The sequence below is a fragment of the Phyllobates terribilis genome, unplaced genomic scaffold (assembly GCF_046119375.1).
Source record: "Phyllobates terribilis strain yellow unplaced genomic scaffold, ASM4611937v1 Scaffold_7__3_contigs__length_470593459, whole genome shotgun sequence".
NCBI lineage: Eukaryota > Metazoa > Chordata > Amphibia > Anura > Dendrobatidae > Phyllobates > Phyllobates terribilis.
The window spans coordinates 24,630,215-24,655,609 of record NW_027362767.1 but is presented as its reverse complement, the minus strand read 5'-3'; the positions used below and the strand labels follow the sequence as shown (position 1 = coordinate 24,655,609).

The following is a 25,395-nucleotide window of genomic DNA, read 5'->3' as shown; positions in this document are numbered from 1 at the left end:
GTTGATTGTAGTCATGCCTTGACCTAAACACTCCACAATTTGTTGCTTCTCAGCAGCCAACACATCCTTTTTCTTTCCCATTTTGGCAGAAAATGTAGGCTGCTTAATAATGTGAGAGAGCCTTCTTAAGTAGTCTTGCCTTTCATTGGACACACCTGCCAAACTAATTAGCACAGGTGTCTGCAATTGCTTACAGTGATATAAAGAGCCCTGACACACATCACCATCAATGAGTTTAACTGACAAACAAACAAATTCTTCCCTTATCACTCCTAAACACTTTTTGCATAATAATTTGGAACGCAGTGTACATGTGCTTTTCCACAAAACACCAGCGGTTCACGTAGTGAATCTTACAGTTCTAACTTGCCAACCGTGGTCTGTATGGAGTTGTTCAATAAAGGGCCCAAAATTAAGATAACATAGATGGGAGAGGTCTCTATGAATAGGAATTCCTAAGTATTTGATACCCTGTGAGGGACAGGCAAAGGGAAAGTTGGACTGGATGGAATCCTATATGGATTTGGGGAGGGAGACATCGAGGGCCTCAGACTTCGCTGCATTGATTTTAAAATTTGACCATGTAACAAAGTGATCTATTTCAGCCATAACAGCAGGGATGGATATATGTGATTGAGTGATATATACTAGGACATCATCAGCAAATAGACAGCACTTGTACTCGGTGCCTCCCACCTCAATCCACCTAATATTGGGGTTATGGCGAATTGATGAGAGCAGGTGCTCCGTCACTAGGATGTATAAGAGAGGGGACAGAGGACATCCCTGCCTTGTCCCATTGGTGATTGTGAAAGGTGATGAAAATGTTCTGACGCACCCCCTGGGCCTTGGGACACCCGGAGCCGGACCCTTTTTGGTGGATGCTGGTGGTTGTAGTCTTCGTGGCGGCGACCCGGTTCCGTGGCTCAGGGCGGTCAAACCAGTGGCGGAACTATTTATGTGGTTTTGATGTTTAAATGTCCGACTACGCCACCCGTGGATTGCGGTCAGAGTGAACCGCTGCTACAGGGCAGACCGCTGAGGCTGGTGTTGTGGGTGCAGCAGAGCGTAGCATAACTCCCCACGGGAGGAGTATAGCCTCAGGGCAGTGTATGCGGAGGATGGGGGTGATGGTGCAGGGCAGCAGCAGTAACGACACGGAGTCAGTGATGCAGTCCAGGGCCTTTACTCACAGTTCTTATTATCCAGACCACGTCTGCAGGTAACGGCTGCCCACGTCGTACTGTGCTCACCAGGTGAGGGGCTCAGACAACTCCCAGATAACTTTGGAGCACTTCACAGGACCCCCTTTGTGTGTCCTTTGTCTGGCCTTTCTTACCAACACTTCTGTCCGGCTGCCTCGGGCCTCCTCTTGGTAAACTTGGCGCCAGTTTCCCTGACACTATGTGGTGCCTTCCTAGCGGGTGTAGCGAGGGGCTGCGCCACATAAAATGTCAGAGCCTCCGGTTTCTAGCTGAGGGTCGTTTCCTGCCTCCACTAGTTCGGGGACCGGTCTCCCCCTTTGGCCTGACCCCTCCACGCAGGTGGATTCAGGCGTGCGGTGGCGACTCGCCCGTCCGCACCCCTGGGATCCCTTCATTCCTCGTTCCTGGAGCCTTCTCCGCTCCTCTTCCTTCCTTCTCCCTCTTCCAGGCCTGGGCCTCTGTTACTAGGCCCGCCTCCGGAGCAGAGCTCATGCAGAGCCCCTGCTCCCTGCCACTTCTGCTCAGACTTCTCTGCACTGAACTAAGATGGTGCCCACCTTTTATACTCCCTTCTCAATGCACCCAGGAACTGCTTCCTCCCTGCTCCTGCACTACAGGGTTCCCCTTCCTCAGTGTTCCCTCCCCCCACTCCAGCCAGGGACAGGGACTGTCGTGCCCATCTCAGGGGCATATTGGTCGCCCTGCCCCACGGCAATGTGGTGTAATGCATGCAGGTGTCGGGTCCTGATCCACACTCCATCCTTACCTGAGAGTGAGATATCACACCTCTGGGTGAGGTGCAATACGTCTGTAGCAACCGAGCCCTCAGGGTGCTACAATTCCATTTATCTTCAGCCTAGGTGACGTATTGCGATACAGGGCCGTGATTTTGGCTATAAAAGGGTCCCCTAGACCCCTACCCCAAGCTTTTTAAGAGAATCATATATGGCGTGCCAGGAGACTCTATGGAATGCTTTCTCAGCATCCAACGAGAGTATCTAATTACAAATTTTTAACTGCATCTAGCCCAGGAAATACTTTGTGCCTAGTAGCAGTGTCTGCTAGTCAGCGGATTATCCCGGCTGTTAAGCAAGCTACACCACCTGTAGTTTAGACACTTAATTTTTTCAAAGGAAATGATTCGGGACCATGGGATACTTAGTGAAGAGCATCAGGAGGCACCCCAAGGCATAGGGGCTGGGACTGGCATTAGGATGCCTTGCGGTGGACAGCCGAGCTCGATCCTTATAAAAGCTTTTTAACTGCAGCAGCTTTAGTGGACGCTACTGGAGCTGGAATTACGCGGCTGCTGGCATGAGACTTGCCCTCCAATAGATCCTTGTAAATGGATTTAAAGTGTATTCATTCAAATTAGAGAGACAATTTAAATTAAAAAGCTTAGAGCTGCCTTCACCACAGGGGGGCTCGCTCGACCCACCAGCGGACAGGCACCAGTATTGGGAGAGGGGGGCTGGCCGTCAGGGTTCACCGCGGCTCTGGCACAAACCCGGCGACACGGAGGTGGCACGGGCAGGAGCGGACTGGCCGTGTCGGCTTCTCACTTTTTGGATTTTAGAAGGGCATGACATGCCTATATCTGTGTCTCCCCCTCCTTTTACTCCTCCACCTCTTTTATTTTCGCATGACTATATGTACTTGTCACTTTTCCATGTGTTAGTTATGTCTTCTGAGCAGTTTGTCAGCTTTTGGACACCTTTGAAGGTGTTTTCTATGTGTTTCTATGTGTTTTTGTTTGCCTGCCATTGTTTTTAACGGTGTTCGAAGGTGTTCGACGAACAGTTCGACGAACAGTTCGGCGAACACACGGGTGTTCGACGAACCGAACTCGAACACTACGGGGGTGGCTCAACACTACTTCTCACCAAGCTGCTTGCCTGTAGCCCATCCCAGCCTTGTGCAGGTCTACAATTATGTCCTTGGTGTCCTTAGACAACTCTTTGGTCTTGGCCATGGTTGAGACGTTGGAGTGAGATTGAGTGTGTGGACAGGTGTCTTTTATACAGGTAACAAGTTCAAAAAGGCGAAATAAATACAGGTAATGAGTGCAGTGTAGGAGGGCTTCTTAAAGAAAAACCAATAGGTCTGTGAGAGCCAGAATTCTTGCCTGTTGGTAGGTGATCAAATACTTGTTTCAAGCAATAAAATGTTATTTAATTATATAAAAATCATACAATGTGATTTTCCGGTTTTTATTTTTAGGTTCTGGTAAAAAATGATCTCGCAATATGATTTTCCTCATCAATATGATTACAGCGATACTAAACAAGTCCAGATTTTTATTATTTAAGTGGTCTAAAAAAATCATAAGTTTGCAAATAAAATTTTTTCTAGGGTTGTGATACTCTTTTCCGAGTCCCATAATGTTTTAATTTTTCTGCCGATGGAGCTGGTGATGGCTTATTTTTTGTGGGGCAACACTTTGTTTTTATTGATACCATTTTGGATAGATGTCACATTTTCATAGCTTCTTACAGCATTTTTTTGTGGAATTGCAGTGACCAAAAAAAACATAATTTTGACGTTCTTGAATTTTTTTTGTTTACTGATCGGGTTAATTATTTTTTTATTTTGATAGATTGAACATTACTGAATGCAGTGATACCACATGCGTGTATTTTTTTAATAACTTTATTTTCAATGAGGGAAAAGAGGGATGATTTGAACTTTAATGCTTTTATTATTCTTCTCAGATCTTTTTTTTTAATTTTACTTTCCACTGTGCTTGTTAATCCCTTTAGGGGACTTGAAGCTCTGATTATCGGATCGCTTGTGCTATATACCATGATGCTGCATATAGCAGAAATCACTGTCTCCTTGGAAGCCCGGCCACAGGCTGAGTTACAAGGGAGCTGTTAGGAGGGCGGTTGCAGACAACTTTATTTTAATGGAACGCAACCGACCCCGGGGTCCGCAATGCAGCCTAATGGACTGCTGCCGAACACTTTCCGGGTGGAAAGGAAAAGCGACAACTAAACAGATAACCCGTCCGTGTTAACAGCACACCGGACCGGGTAAAGCGGTACGCTCTATCTCCGTTAACTGCACGGAGGAGAGAGCGACCGGCGACGCACCTAACAATTATCTTAACCCTTCGTGTTAAGGCACACGGAAGGGTAAGACGGTTCGCACAATCTCCAAGAACTGCAGGGAGACATGCGACCGTGGGAACAGCAGTAGCCCTGTCTTTGATACAGGCGCTACGCTATGGGGAATGGCACTAAAGCGGTTGACACAATCTCCAAGAACCGCAGGGAGACGTGTGACTGGACTAGGAGCAGTAGCACTGTCTTCGGTACAGGCGCTACGCTATAGCAGTCAGCGCTAGTATGTGGGTGTGATACCCGCCGGGTATTCGTGCACTCAGCCAGCGTGCTACCGGACTGAGCAGACCCGCTCTATATGGCTACCTGCCTGCATAAAGCTAAGGCTCTTAGAGGAGCCCAAGAGTTTCAGCGTACACACCACAAACAACCAGCTCAAATGATCTGAGTGCGTCGCCATCTTTGTGGGCGGGCCATTTAAAGATTAAGCCCTTCCCACCGACGCGCTATTGGTGACGTTACCCGTGAATCAATCAGGTGGTGCCAGGTCACCGGGTCAGGTGGGTGCCAACCCACCAATCATGAGCCGCCAGGTCACGGACGTGCTCAGTGCGGCAAAACCTGGACTTAGATTCCACAAGCCCTGTCTCACTCTGCAACCCAGTCTTAACATTGCTAGGCACAACTACCTGGGAGTAAAACAGGGCTCGCGGACCAGCTAGGCATTGGGGCTGATGGTGATGCTGAGCAGCATCAGCCCTGGCTGGACTGAAATGGGAAACCATAGAAGGTCCTGGACCCATTTCAAATCCAGCACCAGACCGATGTGTAATGACCAGAGGTCTGAGAGGGATCCAGTGAGTCACAAACTGAGACAGAGACAGAAATAAACAACACCTTCTTTACTAAAACAGAGATTAGACTAAAATTCAGTATTGGATGAATCAGTCTCAGGTTCTGCCTGGGACACTGTCTCTACTAGATACACACAATCAGCAAGAGCTGAAATCAATGTGCCAATCTCAAGGTTTCCAGCTCATGTAAATTATTCTAAAGATCTGGAACAATTTTACCTAAACACAGTGTCAGACTAGTGAGGGTCGTATATGGGGACCCCCTGAGATGGCACACTGCATACAATCCTACCACTATAAACAATAATAATGCATGAAACTATATCAATTGCTCTTATTATTAGGATATCCGGATATCTTAAAGTTATGGTACCGTTAACCTCGCATGCAGTCTATCACAGGCCTGTGAATCGCGGTGGCTGCAGCTAGTCCCGGAAAACTTTGGCGCCAAAACAAAATCAGAGTTCACAAAACAGCAAAAATTCCTTGTCTTGTCGGCCGATGCCGAGCCCACACGCCGGGGACTTAAGTCCTGTAGCCTCAGATTAAGGTCTGGGAAGATCTCTTCACAAAGTCTTGTCAATATCCTCTCAGTGGAAATAGAACCAGAAATCGTCTTCCCTTTCGAAGTCTCTCACTGCTATCCAGTACACCATACACGTGCTCAGTCACAGAGATGGATTGCTCAGCCTCTTCCTCACCCGACAGTGACTCCCAAGCACAAAGTCTATAATCCACTCAGCATGGACCTCCACAAAACTCCACAGAGCCACACAGCTTCCCCAGCTCAGCACTTGTCCTTAAACAGGGAGAGGGGTCAACAAACTCCACACAGAAGAGAGTAAAGACAGCGTCTTCTTGCAGCTCCTTCTCTCAGACTTCCTGTCTAGACTCCCACATCAGACGCTCTCAAAATACACACAGTTTATAGCCCTGCCCCTCCTCTGAGCCCAGCCAGGCAAAAGTCACAGGGTCCTAGAGCTCTCCAGCTGTTATCACATTTCACGCTCTCACAGACGTCTAACAGGAGCTCCATAATGACAAGCACAGGGGTCTTCATCACCTTTCTAATGACTTTTCTAAAAGTTGCACAGTTTTGACCTTTTTTTGCAAATGTCCTGTAACCTCGTTCCTGGGGTCATTTTATGTAGGCCTGAATTTTTTGATTCACATTTTGTGATATTTTAATGAAACACCTAAAACATACATGTCAAACTCTGGCCCACAGGGTGGTTTTATTTGGCCTGCGACACCAGAACCACCACTCCTATCTGGGGCCATTATACTGTATGGAGGACTATATGGGACTCATTATACTGTATGGAGGACTATGTGGGGCCCATTATACTGTATGGAGGACTATATGGGACTCATTATACTGTATGGAGGACTATGTGGGGCCCATTATACTGTATGGAGGACTATGTGTAGCCATTATTCTGTATGGAGGACTATGTGGGGCCTTTATACTGTATGGAGGAATATGTGGGGCAATTATACTGTATGGATGACTATGTGGTGCCCATTATTCTGTATGGAGGACTATGTGGGGCCATTATTCTGTATGGATGACTATGTGGGGCTCATTATTCTGTGTGGAGGACTATGTGGGGGCCATTATACTGTATGGAGGACTATGTGGGGGCCATTATACTGTATGGAGGACTATGTGGGGCCCATTATACTGTATGGAGGACTATGTGGGGCTTATTATACTGTATGGAGGACTATGTGAGGCCTTTATACTGTATGGAGGACTATATGAAGCACATTATACTGTATGGAGGACTATATGAAGCACATTTTACTGTATGGAGGACTATGCGGTGCGCATTATACTGTATGGAGGACTATGTGGGGCTTATTATACTGTATGGAGGACTATGTGAGGCCTTTATACTGTATGGAGGACTATATGAAGCACATTATACTGTATGGAGGACTATATGAAGCACATTTTACTGTATGGAGGACTATGCGGGGCGCATTATACTATATACTGGTTGGCCCACGACCTTTGGCCCTCTCCGTTTGAGTTTGAGGCAAAGATAAAGTGTATTTTAGATTTAGCACAAAAATTAACCACATAAGAATTTAGTGCAAAAAACATCTATGAAAACCATTAGATAAAAAAAGAAAAGTGACTTAAAGCACGATTCATCATTTGCATATTTATAAGTGTTATATTGTAAGTGATTACCTTGGGAATAAATGTCGTTGAGGACAGAAATCACGTCCTGGTCTTCACTATGCAGCTCGGCCATCTTCCCGTGGGTGTTATAATCATCTGCAGCAAAAAGTAATGGAAAAAATAGAGCTGCCCCCAAAAATAGAAAAACCCTCATGTTTCTAAAACAGAAGCAGAATGTCACTATTAGTCAGGCGTTGTTGAATGCAAGTGTTAAGAGCAAAAAAAAATACATTAGGGTCCCTTCACACATCTGAATCTGGTATATGTGGGGTCTGTTTTCACACGTACTGAGGCACATACACACATAACATCTATGGGGCTGCGCACATGTCCTCGTGTTCACAAAAACCGTGTGTCCCACACGTAGACACAGCATCGACGTCAATACGTACCGCACACAGATGTCATAAAGTGTGACACATGCCGGAATAGAAATTACAGATTTTTAGATATTAAAGACAAAGACGTGCAAAGAGACAGAGAGACAGATAATATATAGATAGATGCATAACAGATAGATAATAGATCGATACAGTTGAAACTAGAAGTTTCCATACACTATATATAAAGACACATCTGCATGTTTTTCTCAATATCTGAAATGAAATCAGAATAAACCTTTCCCGTTTTAGGTCAATTAGGATTACCATCATTTTTAATATTTGCCAAATGCCAGAATAATGAGAGAGAGAGAGAGAATGTTTTAAGGCATTTTTATTACTTACTGCAAAGTCAAAAGTTTACATACACTAAGATTACTATGCCTTTAAACAATTCTGGATTGCCCATATGGAAGCTTTGGAAGCTGTTTTTTTGACAACATCTGAGTTAATTAGAGACACACCTGTGGGTGTATTTTAATGCACACCTGAAACACACTGCTTCTTTGTGTAGCATCATGGAAAAGTCTAAAGAAATCAGCCAAGATATCAGGAAGAGAATTGTGGACTTGCACAAGTCTGGCTCATCCTTGGGTACAATTTCAAGATATCTGAAGGTGCCTCGTTCATCTGTACAAACAATTATATGCAAGTGACTCGCCCAGGGTGATATGGGGGAGACTCGGTACCCGGGCCTTTATCTTCTGTGGGATGTCACGGCAGTCGGCTCCCGGGCCCGTACCCTAGGGTCACTCTTTAAAAGGGGGTTTGTCAACAGTTTGTCTCGTGACGCCACCTGTGGTTCCCGGTAATGAGTACTGGCGCTGCTGCAGATCTCTGGAGCAGATGTTTAGGGCAGCTGGGTAGCTGTGGATCTCCACAGGCAGAGCATAGCTCCAGGGAAGTGTAGTAGCAGATGGTGATGCTGAGCGTTGTAGTGCAGGCACGGTAGCGTGGTAGAAATAACTGACAGAGACAGTGGAGTGCAGTCATCCAAGTTTACTCACAGTTCTTTTTAGGTTCCTCGGATACACTGTCTAGGTGTCAGACTCCTGTGTCGTACTGCGTTTGACAGGCAGGTGTCCAGCACTCCTTCAGGTATATCAGAAGCACTTAATGGGACTCCCTTTCTTTATGTTCCTTCCTTGACCGACTTCCTGCGCTGGGTCTTCTCCCTCCTGCTCTGTGCTCCCCACACACAGTCCCAATCGGGTACTCTGAGATCCCTCTCGGCAACCGGGAGTTCCCGGACCTACTTGGTGCCCCTCACGGCTGCTCGGGTGAGGTTGTGGCAACTCCACCATGGAAGTGCAGAAGCCTCCAGTTTTCCAGCTGAGACCTGGAGTAACACGGCTGGTCCAGGGACCGGTTCCATTCCTGCTGCGTGATCCCTCTGACGCCTGGCAGATTTGGGCGTACGGGTGCCGTCCTGCACTCACTGTAACCCCCTGGGATCCCTTCTGTTCCTGGAGCATTCCTCCCTTACTCCCCACTCCTCTCCTGGGCCTCTCTCACTAGGCCTCACTTTGGAGCAGAGTTCCTGAAGAGACTCTGCCCCCCTCCTCTCCTCTTGCTGCTCACCTACTTTCTGCACTGCCTTGACTAAGATGGCTTCCTATTTATATATCTATTCAAGTGCTCCCCTGTTCTGTGTCCTCCACCCACACTCACTACTGGTTCCCCTTCACTTTGGTTCCCCCCCAAACAAGCCAGGGACAGGGCAGCAGAAGAAGTGCATAATGCCCTTCCATCCGGCCTGGAGTAGTGTAGTGCTGAGTGCAGGTGTTGGGGTCCCGGGCAGTACTCCATCCTTACCTGAGAGAACGAGATGCCACACCTCTGGGTGAGGTGCAGTACCTCTGTGGCGACTGAACCCTCAGGGGCGTCACATTAGTACAAACAAGATGGGAATGTCCAACCATCTTACCGCTCAGGAAGGAGATGGGTTCTGTGTCCCAGAGATGAACGTGCTTTGGTCTGACATGTGCAAATCAACCGAAGGACAAAAGCAAAAGACCTTGTGAAGATGATGGCGGAAGCTGGTAAGATTGTGTCAATATACACAGTGAAATGAGTACTGTATCAACATGGGCTGAAAAGCCACTCTGCCAGAAAGAAGCCATTACTCCAAAAGAAACATAAAAAAGACAGATTAACGTTTGCAAATGCACACAGGAACACAGACCTTAATTTTTAGAACATGTCCTGTGATCTGATGAAACTAAAATTGAACTTTTTGGGCATAATCACAATCGTTACGTTTGGAGGAAAAAGCGAGAAGCTTGAAAGCCTAAGAACACCATCCCAACTGTGAAACACGGGGGTGGCAACATCATGTTGTGCGGTTGTTTTGCTGCAGGAGGGACTGGTGCACTTCACAAAATAGATGGCATCATGAGAAAAGAAGATTATGTGGCACTACTGAAACAATATCCCAAGACATCAGCCAGGAAGTTAAAGTTTGGGCGCAAATCGGTCTTCCAAGTGAAAAATGACCCAAAGCATACTGACAAAATGGTAACAAGGAGGCTTAAGGATAACAAAGTCAATGTTTTGGAGTGGTCATCACAAAACCCTGATCTCAATCCTATTGAAAATTTATGGGCAAAGCTGAAAAGGCTGCGAGCAAGATGACCTACAAACCTGGATCAGTTACATCAGTTTTGTCAGGAGGAATGGACCCAAATTCCAACCAACTATTGAGAGAAGCTTGTGGAAGGATATCCCAAACGTTTCACCCAAGTCATTCAGTTTAAGGGCAATGCTACCAAATGCTAATGAAATGTATGGAAACTTTTGACTTTACAGTAAGTAATAAAAATGCCTTAAAACATTCTCTCTCTCATTATTCTGGCATTTGGCAAATATTAAACATTATGGTATAATCCTAATTGGCCTAAAACGGGAAAGGTTTATTCTGATTTCATGTCAGATATTGAGAAAAACATGTAGATGTGTCTTTTTATATAGTGTATGGAAACTTCTGGATTCAACTGTAAATAGATTTTAGATAGATAGATAGATAATAGATAGACATATAGATATATAGATAATAGATAGATAATAGTTAACAGATAAATAATAGGTAAAAGATAATATACAGATAGATGCTAGATAGTTATCTGTGAGATATATAATTAGTGCCTTGCTTGTGTAGTTTACTGTACATGTATTAACCTAATAAATAAATAAAAAAACGGATGTGGGGTCTCCCCTATTTTTTGTAGCAGTGTAGACCATATATCGGGATGGGCTTCCCAGGATACACTGAAGTCGTGGACAAGGACAGTCGCCAAAACCAATCTTTCCAGATGGAGTGTTACAGAAGAATTTAGATAGAATACTTTTCCAACAACTAAAAAATGAAACAAGTTACTTCAAACCCAGTCAGAACTGACCAGGACCCCTGCACTGCGTCACTCCTTCAGCCCAGCAGTGGTGACTAGTCATGTACCCGTCTAGTGCGGTCACCGAGCGTTTACCTGGGACTCGGGAACAATCAAACGAATGTCAGGGGCGGACTACTGGTGAGAGAGAACAGCAGCTTCAAATTTAACAAAATGACTCTAAACCCACAAGGCAGAACCCAGTTACTGATTGATATAGCGTGGAGTTCTCTTTAAGAACCAAGTGAGCAATAGGGGGCTTCTCTCAGGAGTACCTCTGTATACTCCAGTAGATATTGGTTTTCTGCGGTGGTCTCTATAAGGCACTGGTGGCTCCGGACGCTGAGTCCGCTGGACACTGGTGCTATCATGTGCCTGTATCTGCCTGTTTGAGTTTGGCACCAAACTAACTGTGTGTGTGTGCATGCTTCCACCATAAACCCTGCGGTGGGCCTGAGCTCAGGACTTATCGACCTGTGTCTGGTCGCTGTAACACAGCAGAGTTGCGTCCGCCCAGACGACAGCCGCGTGAACAGTGGATGGCGAGTCTCCAGCTGCGTCACTGATACTGGTTCCCGGGGATTTCTGCTCTGCTCCTTTCTGTCTAAAAATGCAAGTAAAATACACGTGTTTATGCAGCTCTGTTTTTTTCTGCCAAGAGATGCAGAAATGGAGCACAAATTTCTGCACCAAATACGTAACGTGTGCACAGACCCCTGTTGTCCTTATCTTATATCATTCTTTACATTGTGTAAGAGTTACAGTGTCACACATACGCTGCAACCGTGAAGATTTCCATGGGAAACTCAGCTCTGCCCCATCTGGGTCCTGCATCATCAGGTGCGGACGAGCTCTCACCTTCTCTTTACAAGTCAATTGCTCATGTGATCTCTGTTCACCATAATCGAACATCAGGGATAAATGTGATAAATCTTACATTAATGTCCGATTTTTATCCACATCTGTATAATCCGTTTTTAGCTGTTATATAGTTCATAAGACCAAATGTATCCATTAAAATCAGATGCTACACAGCTGATCTGTACGGGATCTGATTTTTTACTGCATTTATAGACTTGAATAGTCGAGTCTCATCTGAAATACAGAAGATCCTCATGTACACTGCGGGGTTTTTTCACGTTGACATTTATTTGTCAAAAAAAAAAAGGATAGCGAAACAGCCCAATTAATTAACATGGGTCTGAGCGCTGTCAGTTCATCTCACAGACCAAAAGTACTCTTGTGTGAACGTGGCCTTATTTGCAGTCTAGCGGGTGGATTGTGGGGAGAGCAAATGGATCATTTTCTATTTTTGGAATTGCACCGTAAAATAAACATCTGTTTATTAAAAAAACAACTAGGATTCCCAGGATCCTGGACCCTCATTAAGGAACATGACTCTTGATAACATACGGTGTGCCTGATTGTAGGACCCCCTCATCTGTCAATTTAGCATCTCCTAATAGGACAAAAAGCGGTTACTGAATAGAGTGTGAGGCTATAAATTGGTCATAAAATAATTGCAGGAGGCATCTGTGACCTAATGTATTGCCCATAATTGAGGTTTCAGCATAAAAAGATAAAAAATCCCTTTAAATTGCATAAAACCTCTACAATCAGTTACAAGATAGAAATGTAACAGCTTCTAGGAGAAACGATGACAATGTATCACTCACCTGCAGCCGCTCCGAGCGTCCGGATGTCAGGTGTGAAGACTTCTCTATATATAGGATGTGCATTGGTGTGAAGGGTGCATTGCTGGAAAAGGGAAAAAAAAAAAAACTCTTTATATCTCTTAGTTTGCGAGTGTGAACGAGCTGCGTGTGTCCGGAGCGTAAGTGCGAATGAAAGTAAGTGTGCGACTTGTTTTTCAGTGACTTGGATTCAGGAGTTTGGAAGGGAGGACTTTGGACTGAATTGCTGACTGTATTTCATTAATTCTTTACTTTACTTTTTACTTAACATTCTGTCTATTGCAATCCCCATTAGGAAATGAGCTCCATTATTGACAATGCTATCCAGTGTACATCTTGCCACATGTATGTATTTCTTGAACAGCCGGTCGAGGTTGCTTACTGCTGTGCGAGAGGTGTGCACGTTGTGCGTTTGGAAGCCCAGATACTGGATCTAAATGAGCAGCTGGCAACACTGAGATCCATTGACAACATGGAAAGGAGTCTGCTGCTCACTGGGGTAGATGTGGGGGAGGGTGGTAGTCGGGAGCTGCAGGACAGTGAGGTCGCTAGTTGGGTGACAGTTAGAAGGGGGGGTAGAGGGAAGAGTGCCAGGGAGGCTAGTCCTGATCTTGCACACCCCAATAAGTTTTCAAAGTTGGCAGATGAGGGGAGTGACGGTACAGGGGTAGCACTACTGCAGCAAGGCATGTCCTCTGAAAGCCGGAGGAGTGTCAGCTCCAGTAAAGAGGGAAATAGGAGAGTAGGGCAGGCCAGGCAGGTGCTGGTAGTGGGGGACTCAATTATTAGGGGAACAGATAGGGCAATCTGTCACAAAGACAGGGATCGTTGAACAGTGTGCTGCCTATCTGGCGCTCGAGTCCGGCACATCGCTGATCGGGTTGACAGAATACTGGGAGGGGCTGGTGAAGACTCAGCGGTCATGGTGCACATTGGCACAAATGACAAAGTTAGAGGTAGGTGGAAGGTCCTTACAGATGATTTCAGGGATTTAGGCTGCAAGCTGAAATCAAGGACTTCCAAGGTGGCATTCTCTGAAGTACTACCGGTACCACATGCCACGCCAGAGGGTTCCTGGAGAACTGGGCCGACTTCTCAGTTGGCTACAGACTCTACGCTAGGGACCGGATGCACCTTAATGGGGAGGGTGCAGCTGTGCTGCGGGAGAAAATGGCTAGAAGGTTGGAGGAGTGTTTAAACTAGGGATTGGGGGGGGGGGTATTCATTTTATAGGTGGGGAAGATAGTGCAGATAGTGACCTGGGCATAAATAAAGAAATTGGGGGTGGGGTTAGAACAGTCAATAAAGTAAGAAGGAATAGAGGTACAGAGAGATACATAAAATGCATGTACACTAATGCCAGAAGCCTCACCAGCAAAATGGAGGAATTAGAATTATTTTGGTTGGAAAATAATTATGACATGGTGGGGATATCTGAGACGTGGCTGGACGAGAGCCATGAATGGGCAGTTAATTTACAGGGCTATAGTCTGTTCAGAAATGACCGTACAAACAAGCGAGGGGGGGGTGTGTTTATATGTAAAATCATCCTTAAAACCTGTCTTGCGAGAGGATATATGTGAATCTAATGAAAATGTAGAGTCCCTGTGGGTGGAGATAAGGGGAGGGGGAAAAAATAATAAATTACTGATAAGGGTTTGTTATAAGTCTCCAAAAATAATGGAAGTAGCGGAGAATATCCTCGTAAAGCAAATAGATGAAGCAGCGACTCAAGTAGAAGTCATTATTATGGGAGACTTCAACTACCCTGAAATACATTGGGGGACAGAAACATGTAGTTCAAGCAAAGGAAATAGGTTTTTGACTACTATGAGAGACAATTACCTTTCACAACTGGTTCAGGACCCAACAAGAAGGGGGGCACTGCTAGACCTAATATTAACCAATAGTCCAGACCGCATATCAAATATACAAGTTGGGGGTCACTTAGGTAATAGTGATCACAAAATAATACGTTTTCATGTAACCTTTAATAAGATGTGTAGTAGAGGGGTTACAAGGACACTAAACTTCAGGAAGGCAAATTTCCAACGGTTAAGAGATGATCTTAGCGCAATAAGTTGGGACGATATCCTGAGACATAAAGCTACACAAAGCAAATGGGAGACATTTATTAACATCCTGAATAGGACCTGTGCACAATATATACCCCTTGGGAATAAACATGCTAGAAATAGGAGGAAACCACTATGGCTAAATAGAGCTGTAAGGGGCGCAATAAGTGACAAAAAGAAAGCATTTAGAGAACTAAAGCAAGTAGGTAGTGATGAGGCATTAAATAAATATAGAAAATTAAATAAATTATGTAAAAAACAAATGAAGGCAGCAAAGATTGAGGCAGAGAGAATCATTGCCAGAGAAAGTAAAAATAACCCCAAAATTTTCTTTAACTACATAAATAGTAAAAAACTAAAAAATGATAGTGTTGGCCCCCTTAAAAATAGTCTGGGTGAATTGGTGGATGAGGATGAGGAAAAAGCCAATATGCTAAATGATTTTTTTTCAACCGTATTTACACAAGAAAATCGCATGACAGAAAACATGATTAGTGATAACAAAAATTCTCCAGTAAATGTCACTTGCTTAACCCAGCAGGAAGTACGGCGGCGTCTAAAAATCATTGAAGTTGACAAATCCCCGGGTCCGGATGGGATACACCCGCAAGTACTGCAGGAATTAAGTAACGTCATAGATAGACCATTATTTTTAATCTTTAAAGATTTCATAATAACAGGGTCGGTACCACACGACTGGCGTATAGCAAATATGGTGCCAATATTCAAAAAGGGGACAAAAACTGAACTTGGAATTTATAGGCCGGTAAGCTTAACCTCTACTGTGGGTAAAATCCTGGAGGGTTTCCTAAGAAATGCTATGATAGAGTATCTGAAGAAGAATAACCACATGACCCAATATCAACATGGGTTTACGAGGGACCGTTCCTGTCAAACTAATCTGATCAGTTTTTATGAGGAGGCAAGTTCTAGACTGGACCAAGTAAATGCAGTGGATGTTGTGTATATGGACTTTTCAAAAGATTTTGATACGGTTCCACACAAAAGGTTGATGCATAAAATGAGAACAATAGGGATAGGGGAAAATATATGTATGTGGGTTAAGAATTGGCTCAGTGATAGGAAACAAAGGGTGGCTATTAATGGAAAACACTCAGACTGGGTCTCAGTTAACAGTGGGGTACCACAGGGGTCAGTATTGGGCCACCTTCTTTTTAACATATTTATTAATGACCTTGTAGGGGGCATACAGAGTAATATTTCAATATTTGCAGATGACACTAAACTCTGCAGGGTAATCAATACAGAGGAGGACAATTTTATATTACAGGAGGATCTATATAAACTAGAAGCTTGGGCTGATAAATGGCAAATGAGCTTTAATGGGGATAAATGTAAGGTAATGCACTTGGGCAGAGGAAATAAAATGTATAATTATATGCTTAATTGTAAAACACTGGGCAAAACTGTAACTGAAAAAGACCTGGGTATATTGGTGGATGTCAAGCTCACGTTTAGTGGCCAGTGTCAGGCAGATGCTGCAAATGCAAATAAAATAATGGGATGCATTAAAAGAGGCATAGATGCTCATGAGGAGAACATAATTTTACCTCTATACAAGTCACTAGTGCGACCACACTTAGAATACTGTGTACAGTTCTGGTCTCCGGTGTATAAGAAAGACATAGCTGAACTAGAGCGGGTGCAGAGAAGAGCGACCAAGGTTATTAGAGGACTGGGGGGTCTGCAATACCAAGACAGGTTATTACACTTGGGGTTATTTACTGTGGAAAAAAGAAGGCTTAGGTGGGATCTTATTAGTATGTACAAGTATATGAGGGGACAGTACAAAGACCTTTCTACTGATCTTTTTACTCTGAGGCCAGAGACGGGGACAAGGGGGCATCTTCTACGTCTGGAGGAAAGAAGGTTTAATCATAATCACAGATGGGGATTCTTTACTGTAAGAGCAGTGAGACTATGGAGCTCTCTGCCGCATGATGTTGTAATGAGTGATTCACTATTAAAATTTAAGAAGGGCATGGATGCCTTTCTTGAATAGTATAATATTACAGGTTATAAATACTAGATTCCTTGATAGGGCGTTGATCCAGGGAACTAGTCTGATTGTCGTATGGAGTCGGGAAGTAATTTTTTCCCCAATGTGGAGCTTAGTGTTTGCCACATGGGTTTTTTTTTGCCTTCCTCTGGATCAACAAGTTAGGCTATGGGTTGAACTAGATGGACTTACTCTTCCTTCAACGTTAAAAAACTATGTTACTATTATATAATCAGACGCTTGTTGTTCCTCCTGCAGGTAAAATAAACAGTAAATTCTCCATTATCATCCTGTCAATTTCTGCAAGTTTCATCACGTCAATGTTAGACTGGTTGTGCAGATCAGACAATGCATTAATAGACTGCGGAGATCATTCAATTACAGCATTCGGGTCACACAGGGTCATAAGACTGTTATAAGATCCTGTGTGGTACCAGGATGTGTAAAGTAATGGCCCCCAGAGTACAGTGGCATGGGCGCAGACATTACCTCTCTGATCTGTTTTTATGTGATGATTCAGTAATAATATACTATACTGTATTTAATCAATGATGTGCCCTGTGTGAAATATTACAATGTCGCAGGAGGACGCCCCTGAAGCGAGCCATAAAGTAATTATTGACGACTGGTATCATGACTTTAAAACTCTGCCAACAGCGATGGCCAATTGCCATGTGGTTTTTCTTCACAGTGATTCTTCTCTTGGGGCGTGTACATTTTCCTCTGTATCAAGCTGTCCAATCATAAGCAGGTGGCATCATACAGGGAGGAAAAGGACACACCCCTAGAAAGTGAGAAGAACCTGTCTTCACCTGTGAGATGTAATGACAGACAGCCATGACCTGAGCTCTGCAAGTACAGTGTGGTATACAGCAGAGGTGAGTGTCATTACACTTTCAGGTTTCATCTCATCTCAATTAGTATGAGGGGAGGGGATCTGAGCTGAGAGTGATTACAAACACTTCTGTAGCTCTCCTCTCACAAGGTTATTAGCTCTGTTGTGTCCTCCTGCCCCCACACTGACTGCAGTGAAATTACCGTTGAAGGTATTTGTAATTGTGGCGCTCCTGTGGGTCCAGTCGCCACCGAGGTACTGCATCTCAGCCAGAGGTGTAGTACCCCACTCTCTGGTAAGGAGGGAGCACTACCTGGGACCCACACACACACATCCAACACCACATCACTCCAGTAGGGAAGGGCGAGATTGCTCCTGAGGGAGAGCACAGTCCTTGTCCTTGTCTGGAGGAGGGAGCTAGGTAGAGGAGGTGGGTGGAGGAAGTAGTTTAGGGGAGCACACGAGGAAGTACTGAAGGTAGAGGGGACCATGTAGAGGGACAGTGACTTAGGTCACGTGACAGACAGTATAAAAAGACATGTAGAAACATATATAAGGGCCCAGTGAGTGAGGACCGTTGAGGAGTAGGGTCCAGAGAGAGTGAGGACCCAGTCAAAGGGGCCCAGTAGGAGAGAGAACGAGAAGAGAAAGGGAGTCAGAGAAGGGTTCCAGAGACAATGAAGGGATCCTAGGGGCACGGGAAGTGCGGAGTCCACCCGTGTGCACGACCGACCGTAGTCGGGAGAAGGGATCAGGTTGCAGTAGGGGACCAACCCCAGACTAGTGGAGGACTGCAAGACTCAGCAAACCGGAGGCTGCGGTATCTCTAAGTGCTGTAGCCAAAACCACACACATTCGCTGAAAAGGTGGCCATATAGGACCAAGGGGACAGAGTGGCCCGCACCACTGGCTCGGGACACTGTGTGTGAGATGCAGGGCAGGAGGGCGAGAGCCAGAGCAGAGAGAGACAATCCGGTAATGGTACCCAGGAAGGGGGTCCCGATCAAGTGCACCCAAGTTATCTGAGAGTTGGCTGGATCACTTCCCCGGAGGACACAGGACTCGGTGGGCTCTTATAACCTGCTGTCAGTTGTAACCTGGAACATCATAAGAACTAAGAGTAAAAACCTGAAGACTGCACCCGACTGTGTCCTTGACTTAATTGCTGCGTCACCTGCCTTGCACTACACCAACAACAAAGCTACCTCTTTAACTGCCCTGGGGCTTAGCTCTATCTGTGGAGAGATGAACCATCTCTGCTGCGTCACCAACTGCCCCAGTGGATATGAACAGCAGTGGTGGCCACCTATAGCCGCATACCGCGAGTGGCGTTACAAAACTTTATCCCCAAAACTTTATTCCCCTCTGTTATTGACAGTCCAGGGCCACGGACCGGGTCACACCACCATGACTATCCCAAAAGAACAGATCGGCCCGGCGCAGAGTACTCCACGGCCCCAGTGGGCATGTCATAATCATATTAATCTCTGCTGCGCTTCCCCTCCCCCCACACTGACTGCTGTAAGATTACTCAGTTCTGCTGTACTCTACACAGTAGGTGCAGAGATCAGGGCTGAGATCAGGGCTCAGATCTATCATTACATCTCGCAGGAGAAGCCATGTTCTTCTGACCTTCTTTAAACGTGATCTTTTTTTGCCTTCATGATGCCTCCTGCTTATGATTGGTCCTTCCATTAATCTAAAACCCATAATTCATAACTTAATTACACTTGAGGCATTGAAGTCCTTTATGTTTTCTTTAAAGTGAATACAGCATGATATCTTCCCATCAGAGAGCTCCATAGTCTCACTGCTCTTACAGTAAAGAATCCTTTTCTATGTTGGAGTAAAAGATGCTCTCTGATTATAGATATAGTCCTGGGTATAAGTTGATCATGGAAGAGATTCTGCACTGAGCTTTAAAGTATTTATACTTTCCAAACTTAAATAACCCTGTTTTTGCCCATTGTTCTGGGTGCTGCAGTCCACCCTTTCCATTATTCCTTTAGTTGCCGCCTTTGAACCCCTTCAGCTCTGTGACGTGTTTCTTGTGGACTGGGGCCAATAATTGTGCACAATATTCTATTTGCAAATATTAACTTGTAATGAGCAAATGTAATAGTTCCTCAAGGAGGAGCCAAGATCTCTACACGTGAGGAGCTGTTATTGTGGTTGCTGGTGGTAAGTGTGCGCCTGGAGCGGAATATGAGATCTGCGCTCTACAGGTCAGCAGAGGGAGTTATACGCGTTTCACGTTACTTTCCTGCCTCCTTTACTGTTTGAAGCCCAGAAACACAGGACTCAGACAGAACCCTGACGGAGCCATTCAGTATAACGTGGCAAATGGAGCCCAAAGTCTGCAAGTCGGGACTCTGACATCTCTATAGTCAATAATGCCGCAGATATTTGCCTCCAATTGACACATTGTATTGAATGGCTTTGTTGGTGTCGCATCTGAATTCCATTTTTCTGGGCTTCAGGCATTAACCCCTGATGGAGAAAAATAATTTGCAATTATAATGTGAAATAAATCTTACATGTTTATAATTTGGATCCTCCTGAGATCATCGGGACCTCAAGAAAAGCAAAGTGCAATAATGAGACTTGTGAACAAACTCATAAGGTGCCCAAATACACATGAAGGTGACCATAAAATCTAACCGTGGTTCCTCAGCCATACACCATACACATGCGCTCTCAGCTTGGATGAGCATGAATATATATATATATATTATTTCTGCAGAGAACGAACTTTTATGATTTTACCCACAGACGCTAATATGTTCCCCAATCATGAATATGACAATGGATTGTGGTAAACTCATATTATTATACAGGAAACCTCAAAATCTTGTTTTCCCTTATGTCAGGTGGACGTCCTGCCTCTGCGGAGCCATCGTGGCCGGTGCCCTTCTTGCTAGTTCTGGTTTGGCACCTGATGCTAGAAGTGAAGCGAGTGGGAAACATCTGCTCCACTTTTTGGTTATCTAGAATTAACGCCTAATTTCTAATTCCTCTATATTCACAAACTGCTGGATTTATCTGGGGATAACTAGCATCGATTACCTGCTCACATGGGGGTGGGGGGCTGCTGCCAGTGGTCACAGGATCTAAGCCTTTCATTGACATGATCTATAGCTCCATTCATAACACATAGCACATTATTAAACATCCATTTATAAAAATAGACCCCAGTGGTTCCTGGACCTGCGTTAAGGAACATAACACTAGATACCATATGGTTTATCTGATTGTAGGGCCCCCTCATCTATCAATTTCACAACTCCCAAAAATATAAGAAAAAGTTACTGAACTGAATGTGAGGTTATTAGTGTTGAGCGAGCATGCTCGACACTGCTCGGTACTCGCCCGAGCATCTCACTACTCGGGATGTTCGGCGAGCACCGAGCATTTCCGGGTTACTCGGGCGGGAGCTCGGGTCTCCGCCCTGCACTTTTGGCGCTCTTTACAGAGCCAACGAACATGCAGGGATTGCCAGCCAGTCACTGAAATCCCGCAGCCATGTTGTTTGTGGGCATTACAGTGATTGGCTGGCCGCACAGCGTCACCTCGAGTATTTAGAAGCGGGCGCCGCCATCTTGGACACAGTCGCTCCGGATCAGACAGTGTAGGGTCAGTGCTGCAGAGCTAGGGAGAGATTTATCCAGCAAAATAGTTAGTGTAGGGTGTGTAAAGCCTGCCAAATCAAACAAACAGTCCTTCTCAGGACTAATATCCATCCCAGATACCAGGCAGGCAGGCTGTATAGGAGACGCAGTGGTTATACCAGCAAACTCTGCATTACAGTCCTGTCTGCTCCTGCTCGTCAAATTTCTAGACTTATCCCCCGGTCTCAGGGGCCAGGAAAAATCCTTTTTTTTTTTATCTAAATCCTCTTCTTTTTTTTTTTTTTCCCTCAGTCAGACTTTACGAATATGCATCACATTAACCTTTTGGTATCCCAACCCCCCCAAAAAAAATAAAAATTGAGTGTGTCTGTGACTGTTCAGACACAAATATATCTGTTTAAAAGAGTCTGGTGTAGGCCAGAGAACTAGAACTGTGTTTTTCCTCTTCCATGGTTTAAATCTGGGGGTTATCAATCTGCTTGCCTTTTTTTGCATAAAAAAAACAGTTTGAGTGTGTCACTGACTGTTCAGACACCAATATATAGATTTTAACAAGTCTGGTATACACCAGGAAATTATAACTGTGGTTTTGCAGTTCCACAGTTCAAATCTCTGTATTATCCACTTTTTTGTCTTTTTTGCATAAAAAAAAAAGTATTCAGGGTCTCGCTGACTGTTCAGATGATGCGCCTCTTGTGCCGTGGGGTACTTAGCAGCCGGGCCTATGGCTGCTTTTGGGGGATATCACGGTGGCTGGCCCGGTCCGTGACCCAGGGCGGTCAATAGAAAGGGGGGTAATTATTTATAGGAGATTTGGAAAGTTCGTGACGCCACCTGTGGATTGCGGCTAAAGGGAGCTGACGCTGCGGAGCAGTCCTCTGGAGCTGGTATTACGGCAGCAGGGATGGTGTGGCTCTCCACAGGTAGAGCAAGCTCCAGGGCAGTGTAGGGGTATATGATGGATGCTGGCGAGAGACAGCAGGACAGTCCCGGAGGAAAGACGGACACTCACACGGGGGTAAGCTTCAGTACCTTTACTGGTGATGGTGCAGGCACAGTCAAGGGTACTTCGGGCGAAGGGCGCACTTTTGGACTCTCCCCAGTGAGCAGGTATAGGGCCTCCTGATCTGTGGCTTTGTTCCTATGCTTCTGACCTGCCTGGAGCTAGGCCTAGCGTGGTTACTGTCTCTCATTTGCACCTGCTGACCTGGTGATAGGGCCTTCTCCTTGGAATCACTCTCCCTGGTCGCTGGGGCCTCCGTGACTCCTAGCCCTGGTAATGCAGTCAGCGTTTGGTAAACCTGGAACCTGTAGTCCACCAGGTATTCCGGTGGTCCCTACTGGGTATAAAGGGACCACGTAGGCGCGGACCCGGTGTCCGATATATGTCTCGGGGTGAGCCTGGTATGCTCCTCTGCCCCCTTACTACTTCTTCCTTCTCCTCTTGCCTTCGGCCACACTCAGGGCCCTCACTAGGCTTTCACACGTGCTGTAGGCCTTGGTTCGCCTAAGCACGGCAGCCAGCGTGCTGCCTCTTCACTGCTCTCTGAGCGTCAGCACGCTCTCAGACTTCCTCTCAGTCTGACTGTAAACTCTCACTGAAAACTGAAACTGAGCTGCCTGGCTCCACCTTCCCTATATATATATGTCCCTAAGGGGCTCCCTCTGCTGGTGTGAGGTGGAAGGTGGAGGTGTTTGTATGTAGTGAGGGCCTCTTGTGGAGAAGTCCATCCATGCACCCTTCTGGGTCTGTGGCACCAATGCGCAGCAGGGCGCCATATTCCCCCCTAGTATAACTCAGTACTCCTGGACTGAAGCATTTTGTACAAACAGGTTAACAGCAAAAAAACCAATTACAAGTACAATAACATTAAAGTTACAGCAAGTCCCGTAACCTGGTGTCCATTTCACCGAAAGAAGAACATGAGGGACCCGCCTGAAAACCCTCAACTTAGGCCCTGGGCGTGGCTACAGTGCATAAGTGATCCTGGTGATGGACCACGTCTTTGGCCACGCCAAACGGGTTTTTGTTCTGTCGTCACTTAAAAGGGGCACTCCAGGCAGTTCAACTATTTACAGGACAGTTTTTGGGCTGCTCACAGTCCTCAGCCTCAGCCTATTTGTCTCATCTCCCAGTAAAGGTACCGTTACACTTAGCGACACTACAGCGATCCCGACAACGATACGACCTGGCAGGGATTGTTGCTGCATCGCTGTGTAGTCGCTGGTGAGATGTCAAACAGTCAGATATTCCCAACGACGTAGCAATGATATGGCGACCCGTAGCGACCTGTATAACAATGGACGCCTATGTGTCTCAGTTCTCAGTCGCCAACGAGATCGTTGGTAAAGTGTCAAATGCACCGATGCATGCTACCCAGCGGGACCTCAACGATCAAAAAATGGTCCAGGCCATTTCACCACGACCAGCAGAGGCCTGGTCACTGCTACGTGTCAAACGTAGAGAGATCGCTGCTGAGGTCGCTGTTGCGTCACAAAACTTGTGACTCAGCAGCGATCTCGCTAGCGATCTTGCTTAGTGTGACGGAGGCTTTAGGGTGACATCCTCTATTAATCTGATCCTCTTACTCTCATCTCCAGGACCCTTCTTGTGCTGCACCAGATCTCTGGAATGCACTACCCCAGACTTTCCGTTTAATTCCCACTGTCCATAGTTTTTAGCTTGTCCTAACAACCCATCTGTTTAGACTGGTCTATCACCTCACCTCACTAATATAACTACTCCCTGTACTCATTTTCCTCAGACTCTTGTCCTGTCAGCTGTTCCCGCGCCCTCCCTGCACTCAGAAGCACTTTGTATCTGTGCTGGTACATATTCTGTCTGTTGTCCGATTCATCCACTTATTTATTATAGTGATGCCGGGCCGTACAATTACATTATTTTAATATTATTTTATTTTAATATTATTAAAAATCAATATGGGCAGAAAATAGAGACGTTCTTGTCACCTGGCAGCTGCTCCTTTCATTTGGGGCATTGGATGGTGAACTTGGCGCTGGACGGCAGGAGATGGTGGAGAAATATTACATTGATATAAAACAAATGACAATAATGATGAAATGTAACAATTTATTGAAGGAATGTTTTGCACAGAATCATTTCAGGGGGAGATGATTTTTCCTCAGAAGAGAATATTATGCTTCTTGTCATTTATAAAGATAAGAAAAGGACGGTCAAATATAATAGTTGGGATAGATACAGTAACAGGAGGAAGGTTTACAATGATTTTAAGTGGTATAGTGCCTATTGAATCTGTCACCTTCTCATCCAAACTGGGCATGGCTTCGCGGACAGCCTACGGAGGTTGAGAAAAAGGATCTAATTACATTACATGGACTTAGGAAATAGATAGATAGATAGATAGATAGATAGATAGATAGATAGATAGATAGATGGATGGATGGATGGATGGATGGATGGATGGATGGATGGATGGATGGATGGATGGATGGATGGATGGATGGATGGATGGATGGATGGATGGATAGATAGATAGATAGATAGATAGATAGATAGATAGATAGATAATAGATAGATAGATAGATAGATAGATCTTACCCTAGAAATCTTTACCTTGGTTTCTCCGGTGATACCAGATAGATCGGAGAGGACTTCTACTAAGGGCATGTTAGTTAATAATTCTTGAAGATTGATGGACCTGGAGACATTGATTTTGGGGAGGGATAAGTCCACATACCTGTGAGCAAAGAAGAGGAACAGAAGTATGAATGATATATAAACTGTGGACCTCATAAGATAATGTGCAGATGCTTCATAGAGCGGAAACCACCGAACATGGATCCTTCTGCCATATTACTAATCTGCCCTATAAGACATTTTCCCAATGGGCCTGGGTAAGGCACTGCTTGGGGGGCTTCCAGCCCCTTTAATTTTTTGGATACCTATTGCAGAGTCACTGGGGCCGGGGTGCGCGCGCACAGCTTTCATTAAGGTAATGTGCGCACGATGCTTACCAGCCTGCGGCCCCCACGCTACGAAATAGCTGTCGGCGGCTACCGCAGTTTATGCAATTGAGCGGCGC

General features: G+C 45.4%; 1 protein-coding gene and 1 long non-coding RNA gene across 2 annotated transcripts in view; both read right to left on the bottom strand.

Moving 5' to 3' along the window:
- Window positions 1-25,395, bottom strand: part of LOC141153486 (alpha-1-antitrypsin-like) — a 182,965-nt gene that overhangs the window by 89,493 nt on the left and 68,077 nt on the right. The gene's annotated exons all lie outside the window — the stretch shown is intronic.
- Window positions 24,230-25,049, bottom strand: LOC141152839 (uncharacterized). The gene is made up of 2 exons (XR_012247164.1): window positions 24,912-25,049; window positions 24,230-24,648 (listed from the first exon to the last, which is right to left on the bottom strand). It is a non-coding gene; the product is annotated as an uncharacterized lncRNA (long non-coding RNA).